Source organism: Myxine glutinosa, chromosome 3, assembly GCF_964187855.1.
Source record: "Myxine glutinosa chromosome 3, kmMyxGlut1.1, whole genome shotgun sequence".
In the NCBI taxonomy this organism is placed as follows: domain Eukaryota; kingdom Metazoa; phylum Chordata; class Myxini; order Myxiniformes; family Myxinidae; genus Myxine; species Myxine glutinosa.
Genome location: NC_136263.1, coordinates 111,113,199 through 111,139,934, shown reverse-complemented (window position 1 = coordinate 111,139,934; position 26,736 = coordinate 111,113,199). Strand labels below are relative to the sequence as shown.

Here is a 26,736-nt window from a genome sequence, read left to right as displayed (position 1 = left end):
ATGAACTGTAAACACGGTGTGCGTGCGTGCGTGCGTGCGGCGTGCGTGCGTGCGTGTGCGCCCTCGTGCTCGTACTTGTTCAGTGGAACCATGAAGTGCACTGCAGCTCTTGTTTTTATGCTTGCGGTATTGAGGTGTGTTGAAGGTTTCACAAGGTAAGTCTGCAGGACCTGTGCTCGTGCAGGCGTTTGTTTCGGGAGATTGTTCGGTTTGGAATATCGAGTGTATTGTGGATGGTTTAGTCGTTTATCTTACTATAATTCACCAAATGTCCGTCTGTCCGTCCGTTCCCAGGTACCGTAAAAACTGCTGAACCAATCACAACGAATTTTTCGGTGTGTAATCCTGGGATCCCCAGGAGTAAAATTTAGTTTTCTAAATAAAATTTTCTAAACATTTCTAAATAAAACTATTTAGTTTTCCCAATTTTAGCTTTCGTCTCCAGAATTCTCAGGTTTGGACTCCCACATAACATTATTGTCCCGGGTCCCGCAAAAACGGCTCCACCGATCGCAATGATCCACCTCCATGCCCGTGGGATTCCCACGGGTGACCCCACTAGTAATTATAATTCACGGACTGGCGTGTGTATGTTTGTGTGTTTGTGTTTGTGTGTGTGTGTGTGTCTTTAGTGTGTATGTGTGTCTGTGTCGCTGGTGTTTGTGTGTGTACTGTATATGTGTTTGTCACGCTACTCCTGCAGTTCTGGGTCGATCACATCCAAGCTTGCAACCATCGGTGTAGTTTGGTTTCGCTATTTGGAGGGGACGGGGGGGGGGGGGGGGGAGGGGGAGAGAGGGCAAGGGCTTCATCCTATTATAATAGAGTAAACGTATATTGTTATGTCGGTTTGTATGTTTGTCTGTTTGTTCGTATGTAGGTTTATATGGGACCAAACCGTCTTCTTCTTCTTCTAATAGAATTAACACCCTCTTAATTTACGTTTCGACTGCTGAGACCCTTCAGAACTTTGACGACTCTTTAAGTCCCCCAAGACCCTTAAGACCACCAAGGCCCCTGAAGACCCAAAATACCCTTGAAGACCCAAAACACCACAAAGACCCAAAACACCCCGAAGACCCAAAACACTCTGAAGATCCAAAACATCCCAAAGACCCAAAACACCCTGAAGACCCAAAACACCCTGAGGACCCAAAACACCCAGAGGAACAAAAAGACTCTTAAATACCCAGAGGAACAAAAATACCCAGAAGACCCAAAATATCCCAAAGACCCCGAAGACCCAAAACATCCTGAAGACCCAAAACACCCTGAAGACCGAAAACACCCTGAAGACCCAAAACACACTGAAGACCCGAAAGACCCTTAAAGACCCAGAGGAACCAAAAGGCCCTTAAGACCCAAAAGCCCTTGAATACACTGAAGTCCCAAAAGACCCTGAAGACCCAAAAGACACCGAAATGGTCAAAGATGCCTATCGCTCTGAAACGACGTGTGTTGAGTCGTGCGGAGCGCGCCGAGTCACACTAGTATGTATAATTTTAGCTGATGCGGTGCAATAAGGTGCTAAGACTTTTATTTATTACAGGATTCCTTTCATCCGAAGACGCACGGCGCCGAGACGCACAAATCGAAATACTCCCTTATTGGAACCACAATGGAGGAATTGAAAAACTACCTGGATGCACGTTTCTTCCCTCATTTTTAACTTTCCGCACCTCCGCCATCGAAACTCGGAATACTTGAACCACTGAAGCTTTGGCTTGCAGATTCGGTGCTTTGGTCTCATCGGCATCGGATCGCCTCCACAAGCCTTCAAGTTGGTCTTCGACACCGGTTCTGCAAATCTCTGGATTCCGTCGAAGCGCTGCTCCCCAGAAAACCCTACATGCTGTGAGTGTTGTTTAGGGTATGAACTATTTTGTGAGTTTGCTGGTGCTTTGCATGAAACGAAATCCCATAATTTAACGTATGCCATTGGTAGCGTTGCAACTTCCCTTCTCCACCACAAACAAAGTTGTCTATTTTGATAATCCTGCAGTTTGCTATAAATCTTTGAGATGTTCATTTAACTCCTAACCCAATTCTATTTTGTACCTTCACAAGTTTTGTCCATAAATTTAGAGTAATTTGCTGTGGTCTTGGAGCGAGAGAGTGGTCTTGGGAGGATCCATTTTTTATCCAAATTGTTGTACTTGGTAAGATGGAACCTTTTAAGTGCCCTCTTGCCAATATCCAAGTACACCTTATCCCGACTACTTCTACATATTGGCATGTGACTAATTTAAATGTCGCTCCTGTTTCTGCTGTCACTCCCTTTACATGGAAGCGTTTTCATGCATTTACTACTTTGAGCGAAAGAACCTGAATTGCTTGTAGTGGTACTGAGACAGTATTTTTGAGTTCAGTAAAAGTTTACGCATTGAACCATAAAATGTTTGTGTGACCTTTTATAATCTCATTTTACACGTTCTGTCCATCATATATGGATAAATAATTATTGTTCCCTCGTACACTTTGCTTTGTTCTGAATGCAGATGACGCCATCTTGCGGCTGCTTTATCAGTACGTGCGTTAGGGTTAGGGATAGCTCATGTGAACATATTGCACCTTAATTTCGAGGAACTTTTAGATTTTCCAGAATAAATTATTGCTAACCATTTGTCCAAAGATTGAATGATTAAAGTCTGATTTGTGCCTTTATTACTTGCAAAATCGAAGATTTTTCAAGTATATTGGTTGGTTGCGTTTGTGGTTCTGTCTGTCTGTTTGTTTGTCAGTTTGTTACTTGCAAAATCTAAGATTTTTCAAGTATATTGGTCGGTTGCGTTTGTGGTTCTGTCTGTCTGTTTGTTTGTCACCGGCCTACAGGTCACAATTTTCAACCGATCTTCACGAAACTTCACCAAATGGTAGAGTTAGTCAAAAGAAAGAAGCCTATTGTATTTGGGGTCAAAAGGTCAACATAGGCCAGATTTCTAAAATCCTCAATTTTCATCCAATTGACTTGAAATTTGAAGAGGACTTGCATATCTGGTCACTGAATTCAACCGCCAAGTATTTTTGAGGTCAAAAGGTCAAAGGTCACCTCAAGATCAACCTTCAAAAATCATCATTTTTCATCTGAAAAATCGTCACTTTTCTTCCTATTGACCCGAGCTTTGAACAAAATTGTCAATTTTAATCTTGATGAAATGGTCAATTTGCTGTATCAATGGAATTTTTTTTCTTGGGGGTGGGGGGCGGATTTTGCAAGTATCGTGCTCCGCATGACATCTTCATGTTTTGTAGTTTATAACGCTGCATCTTTATTACTTGTAAAATCGGAGATTTTTCAAGTATATTGGTTGGTTGCGTTTGTGGTTCTGTCTGTCTGTCTGTTTGTCAGTTTGTTACTTGCAAAATCGAAGATTTTTCAAGTATATTGGTGGGTTGCGTTTGTGGTTCTGTCTGTCTGTTTGTCAGTTTGTTACTTGCAAAATCGAAGATTTTTCAAGTATATTGGTTGGTTGCGTTTGTGGTTCTGTCTGTCTGTTTGTTTGTCACCGGCCTACAGGTCACAATTTTCAACCGATCTTCACGAAACTTCACCAAATGGTAGAGTTGGTCAAAAGCAAGAAGCCCATTGTTTTTGAGGTTCAAAAGGTCAACATAGCCAAAGGTCACCAACTCTGCTAGATTTCTAAAATCTTCAATTTTCATCCGATTGATTTGAAATTTGAAGAGGACTTGCATATCTGGTCACTGAATTCAATCACCAAGTATTTTTAAGGTCAACAAAGGTCAACATAGGCAAATTTCTAAAATCCTCAATTTTCATCCAATTGACTTGAAATTTGAAGAGGACGTGCATATCTGGTCACTGAATTCAACCGCCAAGTATTTTTGAGGTCAACTTAGGCCAAAAGGTCAACATAGGCCAAATTTCTAAAATCCTTAATTTTCATCCAATTGACTTGAAATTTGAAGAGGAAGTGCATATCTGGTCACTGAATTCAACCACCAAGTATTTTTGAGGTCAACATAGGCCAAAAGGTCAACATAGGCCAAATTTCTAAAATCATCCATTTTCATCCAATTGACTTGAAATTTGAAGAGGACTTGCATATCTGGTCACTGCATTCAAACACAAATTATATTTTAGGTAAACATAGGCCAAAAGGTCAACATAGCCCGAATTTCTAAAATCACCAATTTTCATTTGATTGACTTGAAATCTGAAGAGGACGTGCATATCTGGTCACTGAATTCAACCACCAAGTATTTTTTGAGGTCAACATAGACCAAAAGGTCAACATAGGCCAAATTTCTAAAATCCTCAATTTTCATCTGATTGACTTGAAATTTGAAGAGGACTTGCATATCTGGTCACTGCATTCAAACGCAAATTATATTTTAGATAAACATAGGCCAAAAGGTCAACATAGCCCGAATTTCTAAAATCAACAATTTTCATTTGATTGACTTGAAATTTGAAGAGGACGTGCATATCTGGTCACTGAATTCAACCACCAAGTATTTTTTGAGGTCAACATAGACTAAAAGGTCAACATAGACCAAATTTCTAAAATCCTCAATTTTCATCCAATTGACTTGAAATTTGAAGAGGACGTGCATATCTCGTCACTGAATTCAAACGCCAAGTATTTTTGAGGTCAACTTAGGCCAAAAGGTCAACATAGGCCAAATTTCTAAAATCCTTAATTTTCATCCAATTGACTTGAAATTTGAAGAGGACGTACATATCTGGTCACTGAATTCAACCACCAAGTATTTTTGAGGTCAACATAGGCCAAAAGGTCAACATAGGCCAAAAGGTCAACATAGGCCAAATTTCTAAAATCATCCATTTTCATCCGATTGACTTGAAATTTGAAGAGGACATGCATATCTTGTCACTGAATTCAACCACAAATTATATTTTAGGTAAATATAGGCCAAAAGGTCAACATAGGCCGAATTTCTAAAATCACCAATTTTCATTTGATTGACTTGAAATTCTAAGAGGATTTACATGTATGGTCACTGAATTGAACCACCAACTATTTTTGAGGTCAACATAGGCTAAAAGGTCAACATAGGCCAAATTTCTAAAATCCTCAATTTTTATCCAATTGACTTGAAATTTGAAGAGGACTTGCATATCTGGTCACTCAATTCAACCACGAAGTATTCTTGAGGTCAACATAGGCCAAATTTCTGAAATCCTCAATTTTCAACCAATTGACTTGAAATTTGAAGAGGACTTGCATATCTGGTCACTGAATTCAACCACCAAGTATTCTTGAGGTCAACATAGGCCAAAAGGTCAACATAAGCCAAATTTATAAAATCCTCAATTTTCATCCCATTGACTTGAAATTTGAAGAGGATTTGCCAAACTGGTCGCTGAATTCAACCACCAAGTATTTTTGATGTCAACATAGGCCAAGTTTCAAAAATCCTCAATTTTCATCCGATTGACTTGAAAAATGAACAGCATTTGCACATTGAGTCACTAAAGAGGGAAACTAACTATTTTTGAGGTTAAAAGGTCAAAGGTCAACACAAGGCCAACCTTCCAAAATTATCATTTTTCATCTGAAAAATCATCACTTTTCTTCCTATTGACCCGAGCTTTGATTAAGATTGTCAATTTTAATGTTGATGAAATGGACAATTTGCTGTATCAATGGAATTTTTTTTCTTGGGGGCGGGGGGGGGGGGCGGATTTTGCAAGTACCGTGCTCCGCATGACGTCTTCTTGTTTGTCGTATATGTCGTCCCAATTGAGAAGCCTATTGTTTTTGGGGTCAAGAGGTCAACGGTCACCAACTTTGCCAAATTTCTAAAATCCTCAATTTTCATCCGATTGACTTGAAATTTGAAGAGGACTTGCATATCTGGTCACTGAATTCAACAACAAATTATATTTCGGTGAACATAGGCCAAAAGGTCAATATAGGCCGAATTTCTAAAATCGCCAATTTTCATTTGATTGACTTGAAAATTGAACAGCATTTGCACATTGCATCACTAAATAGGTAAACTAACTATTTTTGAGGTCAAAAGGTCAAAGGTCAACTCAAGGTCAACCTTACAAAATCATCATTTTTTATCTGAAAAATCGACACTTTTCTTCCTGTTGACCCGAGCTTTGATCAAGATTGTAAATTTTAATCTTCATTAAATGTACAATTTGCTTTATCAATGGAATTTTTTTTCCTGGGGGTGGGAGGTGGATTCTGCAAGTATCATGCTCCGCATGACGTCTTCTTGTTACTTATTTTTATTTTAGTTTTATTTCTTTAAGTTGTGCCCTCTGCCTTGTCTAGGCAGAAAGAGGACAAATTGCCGATATGGCAAATATGCGCTCATACTTTATGAAGCCATTATCGGTGAAGAAAATGTTTGTGCTACGTCGTAGATGTACCAGAAGTTTATGTTTTTGTTTCAGACAAAATTTAATTCCCGAGGTTGTTAGTGTTAATTTAACCCTTGTATGTGGACATTTTATGACGATATTCCATATGGAAATACCAGCAGTTAAAATAATAATTTCGAATTAAAAAAGTTCATGCCAAAATTGCATCTGCATTGGACTGTATAATCTAGGAGACGTTGTCATGAGCAATACCTGCATATGAGGCATGCCTGCCATGTTACCTGGTGTTAACTGCTTTTTGAGTTTTAGGTGTACCTTTTATTGCAGCACGACACAAGAGGTATGACTCTTCTAAGTCTCACACTTATACTCCGGATGGTGCACCCTTCGAGATAAATTATGGCACTGGCAGTATTGAGGCCTTTATGAGCAAGGACATTGTTACGGTATGTCGAGAGGATGGGAAATAGCTTGGGTTATTGTTTGGTCTACTTGTACTGGTGAGTGGTGAACATAGTGGTGGTCTGCATGTGAGTATACTCAACTGATAACCCATAAATTGTGGGTTCAAACCTAATCACCGAATGTTGCATACTTGATTGCAATATGTATAAATTGGATAATAGTGATAACAGCCCCAATTATTTCCAACTTGTGGGGTTGGCGGAGGGAAGTTTTTGGCCCTAGTCTTTCACAAAATGGCTGCCTGCTGGTAGCAGGAGTTTCTTCAGTCGTGCTGGTGATTACTCACCTCTTCAAAGGCAGTATGATCTTCTGTCCACCTAATGTTGGTAGATAAGATGTCCATTCGAGTGATGACACACTGTTGTAACTCCCTGCCTGTGAAATCACCAATCTGACAGTCATACCAAGCCCTGGAAACAGACTCGGCAGCTCGAAGTTTGGTGTACTATTCTCAGATGTAGATATTGATTTGAAGTTTCTGGAAAATGGCCAAGATGATATTGTCATAGGATGGGTAACAAACGCCAGCTATTTGGCATGAAGACACTCGAGGAAGAACTCCTGGTATGTGTGATGCTAATACGTTGTCGTTGATTGTCTACACATGGTATTCGATGATATTTGTTCGATGATATTTTTTGGGTGGGCATTAAATGGTGTCTATATAAAAATGCACTCGCTCGACGTGTTGTTGGTTCCTGATCAGGGCCGGATTAACCTTCTGTTGGCCTGGCACCAAACAATTGAGTGGGCCCCCATTTGAGGACCCTTTCCCCAAAAAAAATATATGCGTATGTGTGGCACAGCAACCTCTTGATTTACACCATTAAATTAAATAATAAAATTCCATAAAATGTAATAGCAATTGATTTTAAAATGGTATAAATGACAGGCTTACATTATTCAAAAAACAAGCAAACAGAACATGTGTAAAACATGAGCTTACCGTCCTGGAACTGGAATGTATGCCATTATCAGTGTGGTGATGTCACTCGCCAGGGAGTGGTAGTATGTTTTTCCAATTTAAATCGTTTTTGTTTTTTATAAGTACCATTAAATTCTAAACATATTCTTTATTTAAACGTATCGCAATGTGTACACTTAAAAAAAATCTGTCTTGGTCATTATGGGCCCCTTCCGATTGTGGGCCTAGCACCTCGGCGCCATTGGAGTCGTTGTCCACCCGGTCCTTTTCCTGAATTCTCACAGGGTATGCAAGATCATCTTTCCCACTGTAGATCGGCAATCTGAGTGTGGTTAGACAGATATTTGGTGAAGCTGTAGAGCAACCTGACATGACCTTCCTGCTGGCTGCTTTTGATGGGACTGCAAGCCTTGCTTACCCCTCTGTCGCTGTTGAAGGCGCTACACCACTTTTTGACAACATGATGTCGCAGGATTTGCTTCGACGTCCTGTGTTCTCCTACCTGAACAGGTATGAGGGCAATGTGAATTGCACTGGTTTCTGATTCTGTTGGTACTCTTATATCAATAACTGATTGTAGATTGATCCTAAACGTTCAAGCTGTTTGTCATGTTGAAGTGGTTGCACTTAATTGTAATATAGTTGAAAATGAAGATGCAAACTTTTATATGATGATGTGTATATGTTAAAGGGCAACTGTCCAAGTGGTCCATAATTTTGTGTTTCTTTGCTTTATCGTCAAGGATTGCCTCCTTGAGTTTGTGCAGGTGATATGGTGACATGCATCTGGTACTGTCATGGCACTAACGATCTTGCCAACCTATCACCCACTTTCCTCCATGAGGGTATCTGAAGATGCCTTGGCTTCTGAATGGCAATCCAAGGAAGGCTATTCTATGTTGGCATCAATAAAAGCAAATAATCAATTTCATGCTTTGCCCATACAGCCGAATTAACTGTTGGCAATTGCGTTATAAGGAGAACCATCTTTGTGCAGGTTGTTTTCAACATCCTCCATCCACCCAATCGTGTCATATGCAATCCATTCCTCCTCCTGACGACTAACTTTTCTTATTGTTCCAATCTCACTTCCCATTTCTACAAAGCCAAAAATGTGGTAACATTCCCATGAAGGGCTAGTACCTCATTTTGCTGGGATTCGGCCATTTTAACATCTTGCTGTTGCACTGATAAACTACACATGGTGGTTACAGTTCATAAGATGGTGCACATCATCCAACAAAGCTAGTCTGGGCCACAAGCTTCGTAGAAATCTTTAATTCAGATATTATCCGGAACCATCAGTTGGTGTCAGATGTCTTGTCTATGAACCACCTTTAGAGGCCATTTTTCCCCGGGGAATGGGGGTAGGCCTTTTTTGGGCACTGTGGTCCCCTTTTTGAAGCAATGTTTTATGGCCGGAAGCATGTCTTGTCGATGGATTTGCATTATTTTGTGCTATACCAACTTCTGATCTATAAACAACTAGAACAATGTGACTGTGTCACCAACATGCCTCCGCATAGTCCCACAACTAGTAGATGCCTTCGTTTACTGTCCTAAAAATAAACGAGTTTGATTTAAATCCCTTCAGCTGTTTTCAAGTATCACATTTTTACTCGACATGACAGGTTTCACATAGATTAGTGAAGCGATTTCAGAGAAGGGATTTTTAAAATATTGGCTTTCAAGATAATATGGCTGCCACACCATGTGATATATGACCTTTAAACAATGTACACTCCACATTTGTATGGGTAGAGGATCACATTTGTGAAGTTTATGTTGATCAGATAAGGTTAGTTTTTCTATCCAAGGTGGCTGCCAAACCACATAACCTATGATGTCATAATTTACAAACTACAGACTTGGCATTTAATATGGAATATTTTTTTTGTGGGGGTGAACTTACTTTTCAAGATGTCTTAGAACCAAAAGTTCATTGGAATTATGTTGAAATTATTCTAGATTTTGTTAATGTGACCTTTAAAAGAAACAAAAACCACATTTGACATTTCGAAACAAATAAATTGATCCTTGAAAGTGATGCAAACTGATATCGAACTCAATTCATGGACAGTACTGTGTTAAACTTCTGTACGTTTTCCAGAAGTATCTCTTTATTTTGCACATTAGCCAAAAAAAATTTCAACAAAAACAAAAGTTAAATTACGACTGGGATTACGGACAGTAAAATTACAGTTCAGTACTTCGTGTAACCCCCACGAGCATTCAGGAGAGCACGTACACGTCGAGGCATGCTGTTCACGAGATTTGCCAAGGTTTGGACAGGAATCGCTTGCCATGCAGTGACAATAGCCTGCTGCAATTCACGCACAGAGGTCGGCTGCTGGTCCAAGTGGTCGATTTGATGCGTTAATTCTGCCCACAAGTTCTCATCGGATTCATATCCGGGGACATGGCAGGCCACTCCATATGCTCTACACCACGGTCATCAGGAAAGTGTTGGATCATGCGAGCACGATGAGGCCGTGCATTGTCATCTTGGAAGACAAAGTTTCCTCGAAAGGCTGCACGAGCAAATGGAAGCAATGTTTCTTCCAGAATGGCCCTGTACTTGAACTGGTTCAGGTTTCCATTCAGAACAACCAGGTCAGTTTTGCCCCCTGCATGAAAAGCAGCCCAAATGGTCACCCCACCACCTCCAGCTTGGACTCTTGGCACTATACAATCTTTGTTGTAGGCTTCATGCACTTGTCTGCGCACTCGGACGCAGCCATCTTGACGACAGACCAGAAATCTAGACTCGCCACTGAAGATCACGTGATTCCAGTGTCCTGGCTGCCATTGACGGTGCTCTCTGGCCCACTGCAATCGGCGCTGGTGGTGTTGTCTGGTCAGGCGTGGCTTTCTCAGGGGACGCCTGGCATGATAGCCTGCTTGAACCAGTCGTTGGTTGACTAGCCTTCTGGATACAGGCACATTTGTCAGTTGCTGCCACTCAGCCCTAAGCCGATTCGCTGACTTGGTGCGGCCATTGCGGACTAACCGGTGCAGCTGGCGATCATCCCTCCTTGTGGTTCTGCGGGGACGTCCTGGCCTCGGTATTGGAGTAGGGAGACCCCTCTGAGCATTTCGTTTCAGGATCTTTGACACCTGACCTTGAGTGATGCCATACTGCCGAGCAATAGCACGGTGTTTCATGCCGTAATTTCGTAAAGCCACCACTCCATGACAAACAGCATTGTCGAGTTGACGGGCCATCTCCAGAGGAAGCGGCAATAACTTTTGGAGACGTGCAGCAGTTGTTTTCCACTAATACAGAACGCAACAACCCTTGTATACCCGACTGTGAAGCCAATCATCAAATGCACCTGTCCATACATTTTGCCACGCCACCTGTGATATAATCCTGTTGTTGACTTCTTGCTGCGACAGACAATCAGTGACATGGTTCTTTTAACAAATAAATCACCAAAGGGTAAAGGAAACTCACCAGATTGATATACTGAGTTAAGAAAGTAAACTCAAGAAAACCAAGAAAACCAAGAAAAAAAATATATTCCATATTAAATGCCAAGTCTGTATATGCAACAAAGGTGTTCGATGATATTTGTAAAATTTCGAATCGATATGGTAAGCAGTTCCAGAGATATAATTATTTAATATTTTCCTTCAATGAAATATGGCTGCCACACCATCGTATGACCAATGATGTTTTCGTTAGCATCTTTTAATCGCCATGCCAAGTCAATGACACACGTAAAGTTTCGAGTCATTCGATTTGGTGGTTTGGGAGAATTTTTTTTTGAGGTTTTAGGTTAAATCCAATATGGCTGCCATACCATGTGACCTTATGTTGTCATAAATTTAATATTTAAATATAAATGGGTCATAGATCATGTGCATGCAATTTCAGATTTTTAGGATAAGGAATTCGATTAAAACATTTTTGGCTGGAATACCACTTCACCTTTGATGTCATCATTATCCTGCTTTTGTTCCCCATTGGGAGTGCCTGTCAATGTGCCAAGTTTAAATTTTTTCCACTCAGTGGTTTCCAGGGATTTTTTTTATTATTATTTGCGTTTAATCCAAGATTGCTGCCATGCCACGTGACCTATGACATCACAATTATCCTAAAAAACATTTGAAATGGATGTCACTCCTACCCTGAAAGTTTTCTCTCAATTGGACATGTGGTTGCTGAGAAAAACAAGGTTTAGCCCATACGGACGGACAGATGGACAACCCGAAAACATAATGCCGGTTTTTTTATGCCTCCAGGGGCGGAGGCATAAAAAAACCTTGCTGGCTCAGGTCAATCAAAATGGACTGGGTTTTGACATCAGGAAGTTGATGAATTCCAACAGAGAAAGCTGGTATTCATTTTCGCGTAGAAATTTAGACCCTTGTGACAATATCGCTTCAATCCTTCCTTCATAAATAAGACTCCAAAGCCCATCTTGACAATCTTCAGCGGTTTGTAATTGTGCGTCGATAAACTACTTGATTGAGATGAGACTGTATGTATATGTGTATACATATAAATATATATATTGTCGTGCGAATCCCTCCGGTTAACACCAGGGTCCGTGGATGGACCAAACGGATCTACTGGAGGCGACGACCAAACACGGATTTTGCTTTGACTCGCGGGAAGAGGAAGGGAAGAGGAAGAAGCAGGTAAGGCGCTTACCTGGAGCGCGCCGACTGCAGCTCCGGTCCTGTCGGGAATTAACGTACTCGAACACCGAATTAGAATGTACAAAAATAGAGATTTATTCACGGAACCCGATAACAAGAAACGCGACGGTAAATAAATAATGATCCTAACTTGGGATCCCACACACCAGACTCAACAACAGGACACAGGAATGAATGAAAGGAAAAAAGCATTGGCGTGTATTTGTGAAATGTGGTGCGTCTTAACTGTCCATCGTCTTGTCGTGTCCGCCGTCCAAAAGCGGCTCCGCTCGGCCCCGCTCGTGCGCCACCAGGCCTCGAACGACCCGCTTGCCCCGGCCTCATCTGTTCAGAGGCACGCCTCGCTTCAAGATCCAAATCGATCGCACACGAGGTCCCGCCCGCTCACAGCACCGAAAGCACCGAGCACCGCTCCAAGCACCACGAAGATGGCGAACCAACGACCACCAGGGACCTCCCAAGACCAATAAGGGAAGCGCAGAGACAAGAGAAAAGTGAGGAAAGAGAGAGACCGAGCCCAGACGAGTCAGAGACAGTTGCCAGCTAAGAGCTGCTGAAATGTTGTGCAGCCAAGACAGCCAGAGAGGGATGTGCAGTGCAAGAGAGCCAGAGAGGGATGTGCAGCGCCAGAGCCAGAGAGGGATGTGCAGCGCCAGAGCCAGAGAGGGGTGTGCAGCGCAAGAGGGAGAATGTCATCCAGCGCCCCCTTTTATAACCTTCCTCGACTCTCCTCCAATGTTCTGTTTTGCTGGCGCCCTCTCATTGGCCGAGTGCTTCCCACATCGGTATTGCTCGCCCTGATTGGCTGGAGGTTCGCGCCTTCCGCGCCAACCAATCACACGTTCCCTTTTGCGTGGTTATAGCTCGTGTCACTCGATGTTGCTCGGACTACCGGAGGTGTAGCTGGCGGCGGCCCCCCCTGGCAGTGCCCCAATCTGGCTTCCTGCCTGTTTTCCAAAGTCGTTCTAAGGGAAGGGGATTTAATTACTGTGTGCACTAAAGGGCCTATCTAAGTGTTTATATGTGCATGCATTGCCATAAGGGACAAAGGAATGATTACCAGGTCTGACACACAAGGGGTGTTATCTTACTCCCTACACTATTTAACACCCGAACATCCTGGTATGTTTACAGGTATACTCTTATCCCGACAAACCGCCTAAAAACACAGAACTTATTACAAGGTAGATTCCCTATCGCGACAGTCGAATACCTACCAATACAGATCTATCTGACTCTAGATATTCCTCCACCCAAATTCATAACACAGCCCCCCCCCCCCCCCCATACCCTCTGGAACCATAGCTCCTGCTAGGTTCAGTGCAGGCGCTACCATTCTAGTCTTAACACTTACTGTCTCACACTTAATTAACCTACGAAATAAAGCAGGAGGGCTGTGGAAGTGAGCCGGAGTTACGTACCTATCCTCCTTAACACCTATCCTCCGAGCTCGTCTTCACGCTGTTGAAACCAAAACGTTCAGAATCATTGGAATCTCCCGCGATGAAGCTAACTCCAAGGGCCTTTCACTCACTCACCGCAGGCAGGTTGGTGGTCTTTCCGTCTTCTCTGGACTCCTCTCTGGCCTTGCCCCCCCAGCTCTCTCTGGGCTCTGTCCCCCAAATATTCCTACAGGTCGCACAAGATCTGCCTGCAACCCTCTTATGGTTAAACTGCCAAAATCAAGACTCTCTGCTTACCTTCACTCCTTCATTCCTCTTTTCTCCCGCCTTTGGAACAAACTCCCTCACTCTCTTCAATCCCACTCCACCCTCCAGGTCTTCAAAACAGCTGTTCACCACCATCTCTTATCTTCCCCCATCCAAAACCTTGATATTTTCTACCCCCGCTAATTTCACCCCAAATCCACTTTTTTGAAATACCAACTTCTGTCCTGGAAGTCCTTGGTGTCCTTGTGTTTTATACTTCTCCCACCCCCCCCCCCCCCACCTCCCTTCCCACGCCTCCTCCCCCCAAGCCCTATCCCTCCAGAACATCTCCCTGCTCTCAAATGTTGTGTTTGTGTGCTTCCCCTTCTCTCCCCATCTTGTCTTCCGCTCCCTCTTTTTATATATTTTGTTTGTCTGGTTGATTTGTTTGTGAAATAAATGTTAGCTCTTTCACGAGCCTCGATTCAGTACACAAAAAAAAAAAAATAATCCCCTTAATCATGCAAGTATGTACAATGATATAATTCGTTGTTCCTGCTGAGGGAGGAAAACAAACAACACTCAAAACTACTTAACCACAAACTTATCCTTATTCAAAAATTCCAAAACTCTATTAAACATTTGTACATACCCCGTTCTACAGACCGCGTCCCCCGGTGGATGCCACAAGACACAACCTTACCTGTGGGGCCATCCCAATGCACCCCTAAATTTCCGCAGGCCCTGTCCAGATGTTACAGGTGAGTGACATGGCTCGGTGGTTTTCGCCCTCATTCTTGCAACACAAACCCCTTATCCACGCATACTCATTCCAGAAATCATCACACAAAATCATTACCAAGCACATACTGATTACACCCCCCTGCAAGACCATGGCATTGATGTCATATTCATGTGTGCATTTCTCAACGAGGCAGCGGGGGGGGGGGGGGGGGTACCGCACAACACGATGGTGGGGGCGCTTCGGCTGTGGTGCCCGCAGTCCCAAAACAAGTCAACCGACTTACACGTTCATTGCCCCTCCCCCCCCTTTACCTCTTGGCCCCGTGACTGCCCAGACAGCCCAACAACCTTTCCGCCGTTACCCCGCCGGTGAGGGTCTCCACACCCCAGGCTCCTTCCTGGCCTCCTGCTTCCATGCAGCTCCACGGGTCGCCGGGGGTCTCCTTTACCCCACGGCGCCCAACCAGACCCTCCACCGACGAGCTCCAATTTCCAGATACCACTGGCTGCCAGGGGTAATTGCGGCAGAGGGGGGGGGGGGGGGCGCAGGCATCGCTCCTCAGAGCTGGTCTATACCTGCGGACACACACACCTTCCCCACCCACAAGATCCCAAAACACATTTCCTCCCCCGCTGCCATTCAATTATCCCAGCACAATTCCGAGCAGATGGTACAAAATATGTTACAAGAGTTGCCATGGCCTGCCATTGTGAAATCCCAATTCACATTTGAATCACATATTTCCAGAAGCACATTTCAAAACTCCCAATAATTACCACTCGCTCATCTTTTCCAACCTCACGACCACATAGAAACACATCACCTCTACACATAAACAGACGCCACCCACAAGACACTGTGTGGCACACATTCCATCCCCCTCACCGACCATGTCATCACTCTCACCCGCCCCCAACTCCAAATTACCTGTCCCCAAAATTTCCATAAGCAAGTCCTGAAGCCTGGGACAGTAAACATCAAGGCCTTCCCTCTACCTTGATATGCAGGTAACTACGGTTGGTCAGGTCCAAAGTGTCATCCACCCACAAAATCCCAAAATTTCTCGTTGGACCAATCAAATTCTTCCAAATTTATCTTTTGTCCGCACTATACTGGCAGGTATGTGGGTCCGCATCCAACGGTGATTATCACTACCCAACTACATCTGGCTACGACAGCTCCGCACCTCTCCCGTGCAAGGGTCATCGGGACAAGGTGAGCAGTCAAAACGCCAACACGGCCCATGAGTGTCCATAAGGGTGCGACCCACCATCCATCCTTCGCCCCCCCCCCCTGCGAGGAACACAGCTGCACCAGCCCCAGCTGGCCAATGTGGTGAGCACCTGCTGCCAACAACACTACCGCACGCACAACCTTGGCCCTGGGGGAGACGGTCAAAGTGCGTGGCATTCCCCTCACGTCACCTACGCCGCCCTCATCCCCCAGTCCACAGAACCGCAGCCCCCAGTGCTCACTCACACTTGACTTCACCAAGGTCCAGTCAACAGCCATGCTCCACCAGGAGACCCACCCAGAAGACATGGTCCACACACCTCGGACATGCACAGCACCACGTTGACACTCAGACTTGTAGGAGAATGTGTTAAGACTCAGGAGACTCCAATAGACCGAAACAGCTTTATAAAGTAAGGATTTATTATAATTAATGTCACTTGTTTCAATTCAATAAAGACTACAATAGCTAAACGGATTGGTAATTCAAGTCGTTTGTTCTTCTTTCTTTGGCCGGTCCTCTCTCAGCGCTGTTTCTCGTTCCGTACTCGTTCGTTCCGTTGGGCAGAGATTCTGGTGACAAGTGTGTTCCTCCCAGGACGTTGTTCATGTTTTATGGTCACAGAAATCTTAATCCTCTCTGCGCTAATCCTAATCCGTTCTCCGCAAACGTTACTCGGTCGCCTCACCGGCACCAGCTCACCCCCCCCAGGCGTTGACAACCATCCCCTCCTGCTGGGAGTTCCTCCAATGCTACATTTGCTTCACAATAGTGAAAGCCTAGGAATGTGCTCTAGCCCGGGGCCATGACAAGGTGAACAAGAGATTTCCAGGTTCCAAGTTCCGAGGTACATTCCTGACATTCTTACGAACCACTCATTGGTTCACTCACCAATCTCGTAACTAGTTACAAGTAAAGATTTATTCTACCACAGACTGCACAACTACATCCCCATAACCCCGCGTCCCAAATATCGGCACAGTCACCCCCGCAACCAGTTCGAGGCTGTGTCTTGCTAACCTATGAATTTTTGTCCCCCGTCGCACCGCGGAGCGAAAGGGGGACTATGGTTTTCCCCTCCGTCCGTGTGTGCGTGCGTGTGGGCGCGCGTGCGAACATGCGTCTGTGCGTGCGAACATGCGTCTGTGCGTGCGTGCATGCGTAAGCGAAGGACCAAATTCTAATTTGGTGTGTGGGTGCAACCTACGTCAAAATCCAAGATGGCCGCCGCCATGTACGTCTGACGCCAAGTATGTCTGAAACTTGTGAGTGGAATATCTTGAAAAGTAAACGAAGTAACAACTTTTAATCTGGTGTGTGGTTGTATCTAGGCATAAGGAAGAGCGCTATTGAAAATTGGGTCGCCACGTCAAAATCCAAGATGGCCGCCACCATATATATGTCTGAACCTTGTGAGCGAAATATCTTGAAAAATAAACGAACTACTGACTTATAATCTGGTGAGTGGGTGTATCTACGCATAAGGAAGAACCCTATTGAAAATTGCGTCGCCACGTCAAAATCCAAGATGGCCACCGCCATGTATGTCTGAACTTTGTGAGCGGAATATCTTGAAAAATAAGCGAAGTACCAACTTCTAATCTGGTGTGTGGGTGTATCTAGGCATAAGGAAGAACCCTATTGAAAATTTGGTCGCCACGTCAAAATCCAAGATGGCCACCTTGCGTCTTCCACTTTGTCAACTCACATCACTTCACCAACGGGGGACCTAGGCGTAATGCTTGTTGAAAATTTAATAACGGTTGTCTGGTTGATCATAGGGTTCAACGCGACCAATCACGTGGCTTGGCGCTCTTTCTCCGTCGCCATGTCCAAGTAAGAATAAATCGAAATGCGTTTATGTTTAATTTACTCCGTGTTTATGATTGTGTTTTATTTACTCTCTCTCCGAGCCCGGAAAAAAACTTGAAACAAAAAGTAAGCAATAGCAAACTAACAGTGACGTCACAGCATTCTGGTTACGTAAATAGCACTTTGGCACAGCGCTGTTCTGACAGGGTAGGTGTTGGATATTAACTGCAATGCTGCTATCGTGTGTCTAACCCTACCCAGTCTCAGGTTGTGTAGCCATGTGTTGGAGATTGAGTCGTCGTGGAACGTGGCAGCACCAAGGGCATAGACCAGCTGGGAATACCAGCATTTCCTGAACGCTGTGCGCCACCGGTTGGTCGAAATGCCCCCGGATTAATTTACCTTCAGTCCCAATTTCCCTTCCATTCAGTCCCAAGACCAATGAAAGCGGTCTGGCAGGGTGGCGCCGGCAGGGGACGAGATCGTAATTGATCGGATCACCCCGTCCTTGGAGTGGGCCACGGCCCAGTCTTTAGCCGCCCTCATCCGTGGGACGGCTTCTGCTAAATTTATCAATCCCATTCCTCCGACCCGTACGGCCGAGTATATGAAGCCATCTGGTGTCATGTGTGGCAGATGAAGCATGTGCTTCATCGCCATCCTAATTAGGCTATCAATAGTGACTATCTGGTTTTTGGGTGAGTCACTATTCACTGGTTGGTGGAGGAGCCTGGGCACGACATGTTTTTTGATTAGGTTAGCGTGTGTCGTGGCTCTCACCGGAGCCTCCCTGATGTTGTTCAGCCAAATGTTCAGGGTCCAGAACACCTCCTCTTGGCAGAAAATTGCATCCGGGCTTATCGTGATGCCTAAGTATTTTGTTTGCTGTCCTGGGGGCAGCATGCCAATCACTTGCCCACTGTCCCCAAAGGTCCAATTTGTCGCAGTCATTGTATACCACGCTATGATCGTGACAGTGTCGCATGTGAAACCCTTTAGTCTTTTCTAGATTGAGGTCTAGGCCGATGTTGTCACAGAACCACTTGACGAGATCCAAATTGTGTTGAATGCCCTGCCAGCAGCCGCTCACCAGGGGAAGGTCGTCTGCAAACGCCAGACAGGTCAGCCACACCATACACGTCCGTTCATTCATGTGACAGTGCCGCTCTGCCGTCTGTCCCCGTCCCCCGTCGGTTCCATCACCTCTTTCTTCCTCTGCAGCGTCCATTTGTGCGGCTGTGCATCTGGTGTAGAACTTGATCTTACTGGTGCTGCCTGTGCATTCATCTAGCATCTGCCTAACTTCCGAGTTGCCCTTCCCCCTTATCCTAAACATGTACGGCACTCCAGTCCTTTCCAGCTCGGTGATTAAGTGGTCGATTGCCCAGTTAAAAAGCAGCGGTGATCGTGGATCTCCCTGTTTGACCCCCCTTTGTTGCCGAACCTGGTTTGCCCTGTTATTATCGAATGACGTGGTGGCCCCGACGAACATACCTGCGATGAGTTTTGTGGTGCCAGCCGGACTACCTTTCGAGCGTAGTGCAGTGGCGACGTGTCTGTGTGAAACGGTGTCGAACGCTTTCGCGAAGTCGAGCACCACTACCGCTAACGTTTTTCCTATTTCTCTTTGCTTCCTGCATAATGTTGGTGAGTGTGGCAATGTTTTCACTACTCCCCGGGGCCTATATAAACTCTCGCTGGCGTGGATTAGTTGGACAAGCCTGACTTAACCTGTTTGTGAAGATTCGGCTAAACGTAATAGCGATTGTCGAGCCGATGGTTAAGGGCCTCCAGTTGGTCAGGTGTTTTAGTTGGTCGGGATCATTGGTTTTGGGGATTAATATCGACCGACATTTTTTGGCTTGTGGGGGTATCACTCCATCTCTTGTCCAGCTGTCAAATAATGGTTTGAGTAGCTTATGTTGATGTTCTACGTCCACGAGCGTCCTCGGCTTTATTCCGCCTGGTCCCGGCACGCTATCTATTTTTAGCTGTGCCAGCGCCCCATTGATTTCCTACTGATGCACTTGTCCTTGCAGTCCGGCTAAGTCTAGGGTCTGTTGTTCCCCCTGTGGTCCCTGCGTCATTTGAAAGCCCTTTAACGTGACGAACATGTCTTGCGTCTCCCATTTCTTTTTGAACTCTCCCCTCACTATTGCCCTGCTTATTTTGCATTTTGCGGATAGGCTGCCGTCTAACACTGCGTCCGCAAACTTCTTGCTATTCTTCCTGCGTAACATATCGAGCTGTCTGTATCTTTCTAATTTGTTGATCGTCCGATTGCCCTGGCCCGCTATCGCTATACGTGGGAGGTTACCCACCTGCCGCCCGCTCCTGTTTTAATTGTTTGACGGCCTTCGGACCCACCCCCTAAAAGCCCGTCTGTTCATCCACGACTGCACCTGCAGGCACTCTTCTCGCAATTCTCGCAACAGCCTCACACTCATTCTTGACGAGCCATTCACTACTATGGGCCCGGCAGGGTCTGCAGGCGGTACCACAACTCTTCGTTCCTGATCAATTTCGAGGGGCCTACTATTACTCCTAGAGAATCCTGTCAGTTGCACTGCCGGATGGTCCCCTATCAGTCGTGCCGTGCCTTAGCCCAACGGGGCATTTGAGGAAATGCCCCGTTGAGTACGGTGAGAAATGCGGTGCCATTGTTATGATGTCGCTGGTATCCAGAGTATCCCTGGAAGTGACGACACTTCCCCCAAGCTCAGTGGCTGTTTTGTTGTCCCCCGTCGCACCGCGGAGCGAAAGGGGAACTATGGTTTTCCCCTCCGTCCGTGCGTACGTACGTGCGTGTGTGCATAAGCGAAGGACCGAATTCTAATTTGGTGTGTGGGTGCAACCCACGTCAAAATCCAAGATGGCCGCCGCCATGTATGTCTGAACCTTGTGAGCGGAATATCTTGAAAAATAAGCGAAGTACCAACTTCTAATCTGGTGTGTGGGTGTATCTAGGCATAAAGAAGAACGCTATTGAAAATATGGTCGCCACATCAAAATCCAATATGGCCGCCACCATATATATGTCTGAACCTTGTGAGCGAAATATCCTGAAAAATAAACAAACTACTAACTTCTAATCTGGTGTGTGGGTGTATCTAGGCATAAGGAAGAACGCTATTGAAAATTTGGTCGCCACATCAAAATCCAAGATGGCCGCCATCATATATATGTCTGAACCTTGTGAGCGAAATATCTTGAAAAATAAACGAACTACTAACTTCTAATCTGGTGTGTGGGTGTATCTAGGCATAAGGAAGAACGCTATTGAAAATTGGGTCGCCACGTCAAAATCCAAGATGGCCGCCATCATATATATGTCTGAACCTTGTGAGCGAAATATCTTGAAAAATAAACGAACTACTAACTTCTAATCTGGTGTGTGGGTGTATCTAGGCATAAGGGAGAACACTATTGAAAATTGGGTCTCCACGTCAAAATCCAAAATGGCCGCCTTGCATCTTCCACTTTGTCAACTCACATCACTTCACCGACGGGGGACCAAGGCGTTACGCTTGTTATTCCAGCCTCCAACACTCTGGTCTAGCACACCTGGATCAATAATGGTGTCACTATTGTTACGTGGTCCCCTCGGTGACTACCTGGTCTCGGTGACCCCCGGACCGTGAGAGGAACTTCGCCAGAAAGTTATATCATATATGCGCTTTCGCCACGCAATCCATATGAATTCCACCCAAGAGAAAACTAAGTTTCAATGATATATTTCAATGGTAATGATACCATACAATTTCAATGCTACAATCAAGGATATATTCCCCGAGCAATCCACCATCAACAATTCACAATCCACAATCCACAATCAATCCCCTAGATGATTAAGATGGCCATCTTATATATGTGTGTCCCCTTTTGTACTCACGACCCCCTTTTGGTCTCTGTCCCTCACGATGTCTCTGGGCCCCTCCTGACCAAGATGATGGTCGGCTTCGCCGCACTCGGGCGGTTGAACGAACCCCGGGTGGACGTGCTTCCACCGGGCATGTATCGTACCGGGAACCCCGGCTGCAGCCCCCTCGTGGCCACGCGAAGCGGGTACTGTAAAGCAAGCAAAAGCCACACGCCGCTTGCAGCGCGTGTTAGGCCCCAACGTGCGACCCGTACGCGTCTTTGTAGACGGTGCCGCGAACGGTGCCAGACGCTGGGTCGGTGCACGGCCCCACGGCAACTTGACGTGTCCACCGCGTATGTACACGTCCCGGTAACTCCTCTCGCCAGACGGGCTTGGGAACGCCGCTTTTCCACGCAGCTCAAGATCGATCCCACCTTTCGTCGGAGCGGGGCGAGGAAGAAGAATCCTCGTCGCTTCTCTTGACCTCGTGTCGTTCTTCTTCCGTTTCCGGTCTCTTTTTCCAGAAGGGCTCCTGACCCTCCAACCACAACAACCCTTAATCGACTACACATTGATAAGCAAAGACCTGAGTGGTAATTCACATACATTCACATAAATATGTAACACTATGCAGTGACCACCATTTCTCTTCACAAAATTCACCCTTAAATTTACATCTAACCTTAGATTACCCATGCCAAACATTTTTCACATTTTACTAAACTCACCAAAGAAGGGTGCTTTGCCATACACATACTAGCCGAGCATGGCCCATATGCTCGGCACATTACCAATTCCCATTCTCATCCCCATGGCTCTCTTCCCAAACCGAGAGTCCATAAATCATAACGAGACATCTGTGGAAGATCATTCTCACCATCATGTTCCACAGATGCCCCAATGGTTGTCCGGCAGGCTATGTCCATCCATGTCCATTCGGTTCGACCCGCGTCCTTAGCCCAGCACAGCATGGCAGGTCACCACATGCTGGCTGTCCCAGAGTCTCAGGGAGAGGGTGTCAGGTCGCATTCCCGGGTGGTCACCACATCAGGCCCAAGTTGGCTGTCCACAGTGCCACCACCAAAGCACGATCCACAACAACTCCCCCTAGTGGTCCTCAATATTTTCCATCCCAGGCTTGAGAAACCACCTCGGACCCCCTGGAGGTCTTAACCCCCACCAGGGTCCAGTGACCCTGCCGGCCCGAGCCACTAGCTCGGGCGGCGCCCCGATGGACAAGGGATGCCACACTTCACCAGACCCCCCGTCTCCCCCAGGAGACAACAGGTAACAACTCCCCCAGGTTGTTCTGCCCCTCCGTGCAGCTGTTCCAAATTCCCTATGGGTCCAAATTTCCAGAGGCTCTATCTCCCGATCCTCCAATGTCCAAATTCAGCATGGAGCCAACACACTCCCCCAACTGGTTCTGTAATTTTGGAACCTCCGTTACCAAATTTGTTTTCGTGGTGAGGGTCCCCTCGGTCACTTCAACCACCTCCTCGGACCGACTCGCCTCATCCCCCAAGCTCCATTGGATCTGGTCAACCTCGACCTCCATGGGACTGTCCCAAGTCCCCAGCCGCTGTATCACATCATCCTCGTCATCCCCATCATCATCACAAATCATTTCTGGCCCCGACAGGCCTTCCCCAATAAATACCCAGTCCGGCTCCACCACACAGACCCCCAATAGTGTTACCCCCTCTTGCTCTGAACCACCGCCCTGGCACAGCAAGGATCCAAATCCATCCCCCCTGTTGAGTTGTTGGGGCATCCACCCGTCCCCGATAAACCTCCAGGCCAGCAGGTGGGAAACAATCTCTATTTACCTCCAAACATTCCAAATTTCCTTCCCCATTCACCTGTGGGCACTCCATGTTCACCTGTGGGCACTCCACGTTCACCTGTGGGCACTCCACGTTCACCTGTGGGCACTCCACGTTCACCTGTGGGCACTCCACGTTCACCTGTGGGCACTCCACATTCACCTGTGGACACTCCACGTTCACCTGTGGACACTCCACGTTCACCTGTGGACACTCCTCATTTACCTGCAGGCATTTCCCATCTCCTTCCAAATTTAATTTAATTGCCATGCCCGGTGCAATTCCCAATTTGGCTGCCCCACATTCCGATTCAAATTCTGCCACCCTTGGCTTCTCCTGGGCCCCATGTGAATCATTCCTTTGTTCTTTCTTTATCTCATTCATTTGCTCACATGGGGTTTTCGTTTCTTTAATCTGGGCTTTCCTTTGTTCACTATATTTTTTTCTGTCTCTCCTCATTTCTTCCCGCCATTCCCTTATTCCGTTTATCTGAGCATCCAGTATATTTTCCATTCGCTCATTGCGCTCACTCTGAGCATTTAATAAATTTACTATGGTCTGGAGAGTTATAGGACCCGTCTCTGTGGCGGGGAAAGTTCCATCCCTACGCTCAAACCCCCCAACTACTTCCGACTCACTTCCAATGCTATCCCCAGCTTCCATTCTCCCTTCCTCCATCTTGCTCACCTCCTCCATCCGTTAAGAGGAGGTCGCTTTCCCGCGCGGCTTTTACCAGGGATAAAATTTAAATTTTAGCTGCCACGCTGTTCGCGTCCCCCGCACCGATCGACGATGCCAATTTATCACCTCAGACTACGAAAATTTGCGTCCAAATTCTCCACACTTTTGACACCAAATCTACTACATGATTCAATCCCACTCCTGACACCAGTTGTCGTGCGATTCCCTCCGGTTAACACCAGGGACCGCGGATGGACCAAACGGATCTACTGGAGGCGACGACAAAACACGGATTTTGCTTTGACTCGCGGGAAGAGGAAGGGAAGAGGAATAAGCGGGAAAAGCGCTTACCTGGAGCGCGCCGACTGCAGCTCCGGTCCAGTCGGGAATTGACGTACTCGAACACCGAATTAGAATGTACAAAAATAGAGATTTATTCACGGAACCCGATAACAAGAAACGCGACGGTAAATAAATAATGATCCTAACTTGGGATCCCACACACCAGACTCAACAACAGGACACAGGAATGAATGAAAGGAAAATAAAGCATTTGGGTGTATTTGTGAAATGTGGTTCGTCTTAACTGTCCGTCGTCTTGTCGTGTCCGCCGTCCAAACGCGGCTCCGCTCGGCCCCGCTCGTGCGCCACCAGGCCTCGAACGACCCGCTTGCCCCGGCCTCATCTGTTCAGAGGCACGCCTCGCTTCAAGATCCAAATCGATCGCATATGAGGTCCCGCCCGCTCACAGCACCGAAAGCACCGAGCACCGCTCCAAGCACCACAAAGATGGCGAAACAACGACCACCAGGGACCTCCCAAGACCAATAAGGGAAGTGCAGAGACAAGAGAAAAGCGAGGAAAGAGAGAGACCGAGTCCAGACGAGTCAGAGACAGTTGCTAGCTAAGAGCTGCTGAAATGTCGTGCAGCCAAGACAGCCAGAGAGGGATGTGCAGCGCAAGAGAGACAGAGAGGGATGTGCAGTACCAGAGAGCCAGAGAGGGATGCGCAGCGCCAGAGCCAGAGAGGGACGTGCAGCGCAAGAGGGAGAACGTCGTCCAGCACCCTCTTTTATAACCTTCCACGACTCTCCTCCAATGTTCTGTTTTGCTGGCGCCCTCTCATTGGCCAAGTGCTTCCCGCATCGGTATTTCTCGCCCTGATTGGCTGGAGGTTCGCACCTTCCGCGCCAACCAATCACACGTTCCCTGTAGCATGGTTATAGCTCGTGTCACTCGATGTTGCTATGCCTGCTGGAAGTGTAGCTGGCGGTGCCCCCCCCCCCCCCCCCACCCCCTGGCAGTGCCCCGATCTGGATTCCTGCCTGTTTTCCAAAGTCGTTGTAAGGGAAGGGGATTTAAATACTGTGTGCACTAAAGGGCCTATCTAAGTGCTTATATGTGCATGCATTGCCATAAGGGACAAAGGAATGATTACCAGGTCTGACACACAAGGGGTGTTATCTTATTCCCTACACTATTTAACACCCGAACATCCTGGTATGTTCACAGGTATACTCTTATCCCAACAAACCGCCTAAAAACACAGAACTTATTACAAGGTAGATTCCCTATCGTGACAGTCGAATACCTACCTATACAGATCTATCTGACTCTAGATATTCCTCTACCCAAATTCATAACTATATATATATATATATATATATATATATATATATATATATATATATATATATATATATATATATATACGTATATATATATATATATATATATATATATGTATATATATGTAGAAACCTGACCCTCCACCCCCCCTCACCCATTCCACAAAGCTTTCTTAATGGTTCGCCGTTTAATTTGATGGTTGTCATTGGTGGGCACAGCTGGTGTGTAACAGTAAGCTCGTGGATAACCAGGAGGCCATCCTTCACGTGATGGTGCACCTGTTCTAGAATGTGGTTGTTGGACTTTTCTGACTTTGGCAAGGATTGAGAGGTTGACCTTTTATTTGCAGTTTGTCATCGATTGCAATGCAATACCATCGCTCCAAGTTGTCACGTTCCTGTTTGGTGGAAAGGGCTTCAACCTCATTGGAGAGCAATATGTCATCGTGATATAACTTGTGCTTCTCTGCTTTCAAACAACATGTTGTGGAGGAAGTTACCGAGATTCCAAAAAAAAAATAGTTTGGAAGATCAAATTCCCAATCTGTTTGCCATGGAGGACAGGTAACTTTTAAAGGGCTTTTCTTTAGAAAGAACACTTAAATATAATTATAGTTTGATCCCAAATGAAAAAAACAAACGATCCATGTTTTAATTGCAATAATTAGTATATAAAGGATTAATTGAATGTTTCCATCAAGACATGACCGTTTTTGAAACCACCTGCCTTTTGGCCTTTATTGCTGTTGATGTTCCACCACCTGATGGCCCATTGTGGATTTTGGGTGCCGTGTTCATTTGACATTACTACATTGAATTTGACCGTGGACAAGACCAAGTTGGCTTTGCCATGGCCTTGTGATCATGCACTGTTTTACATTTGATCAATGCATCCAATAAATGTTTTTGGTGTGGA

At 45.6% G+C, this 26,736-nt stretch overlaps 1 pseudogene; it reads left to right on the top strand.

The window, feature by feature from the left end:
* On the top strand, positions 1-26,736 carry LOC137424181 (cathepsin D-like; annotated as a pseudogene).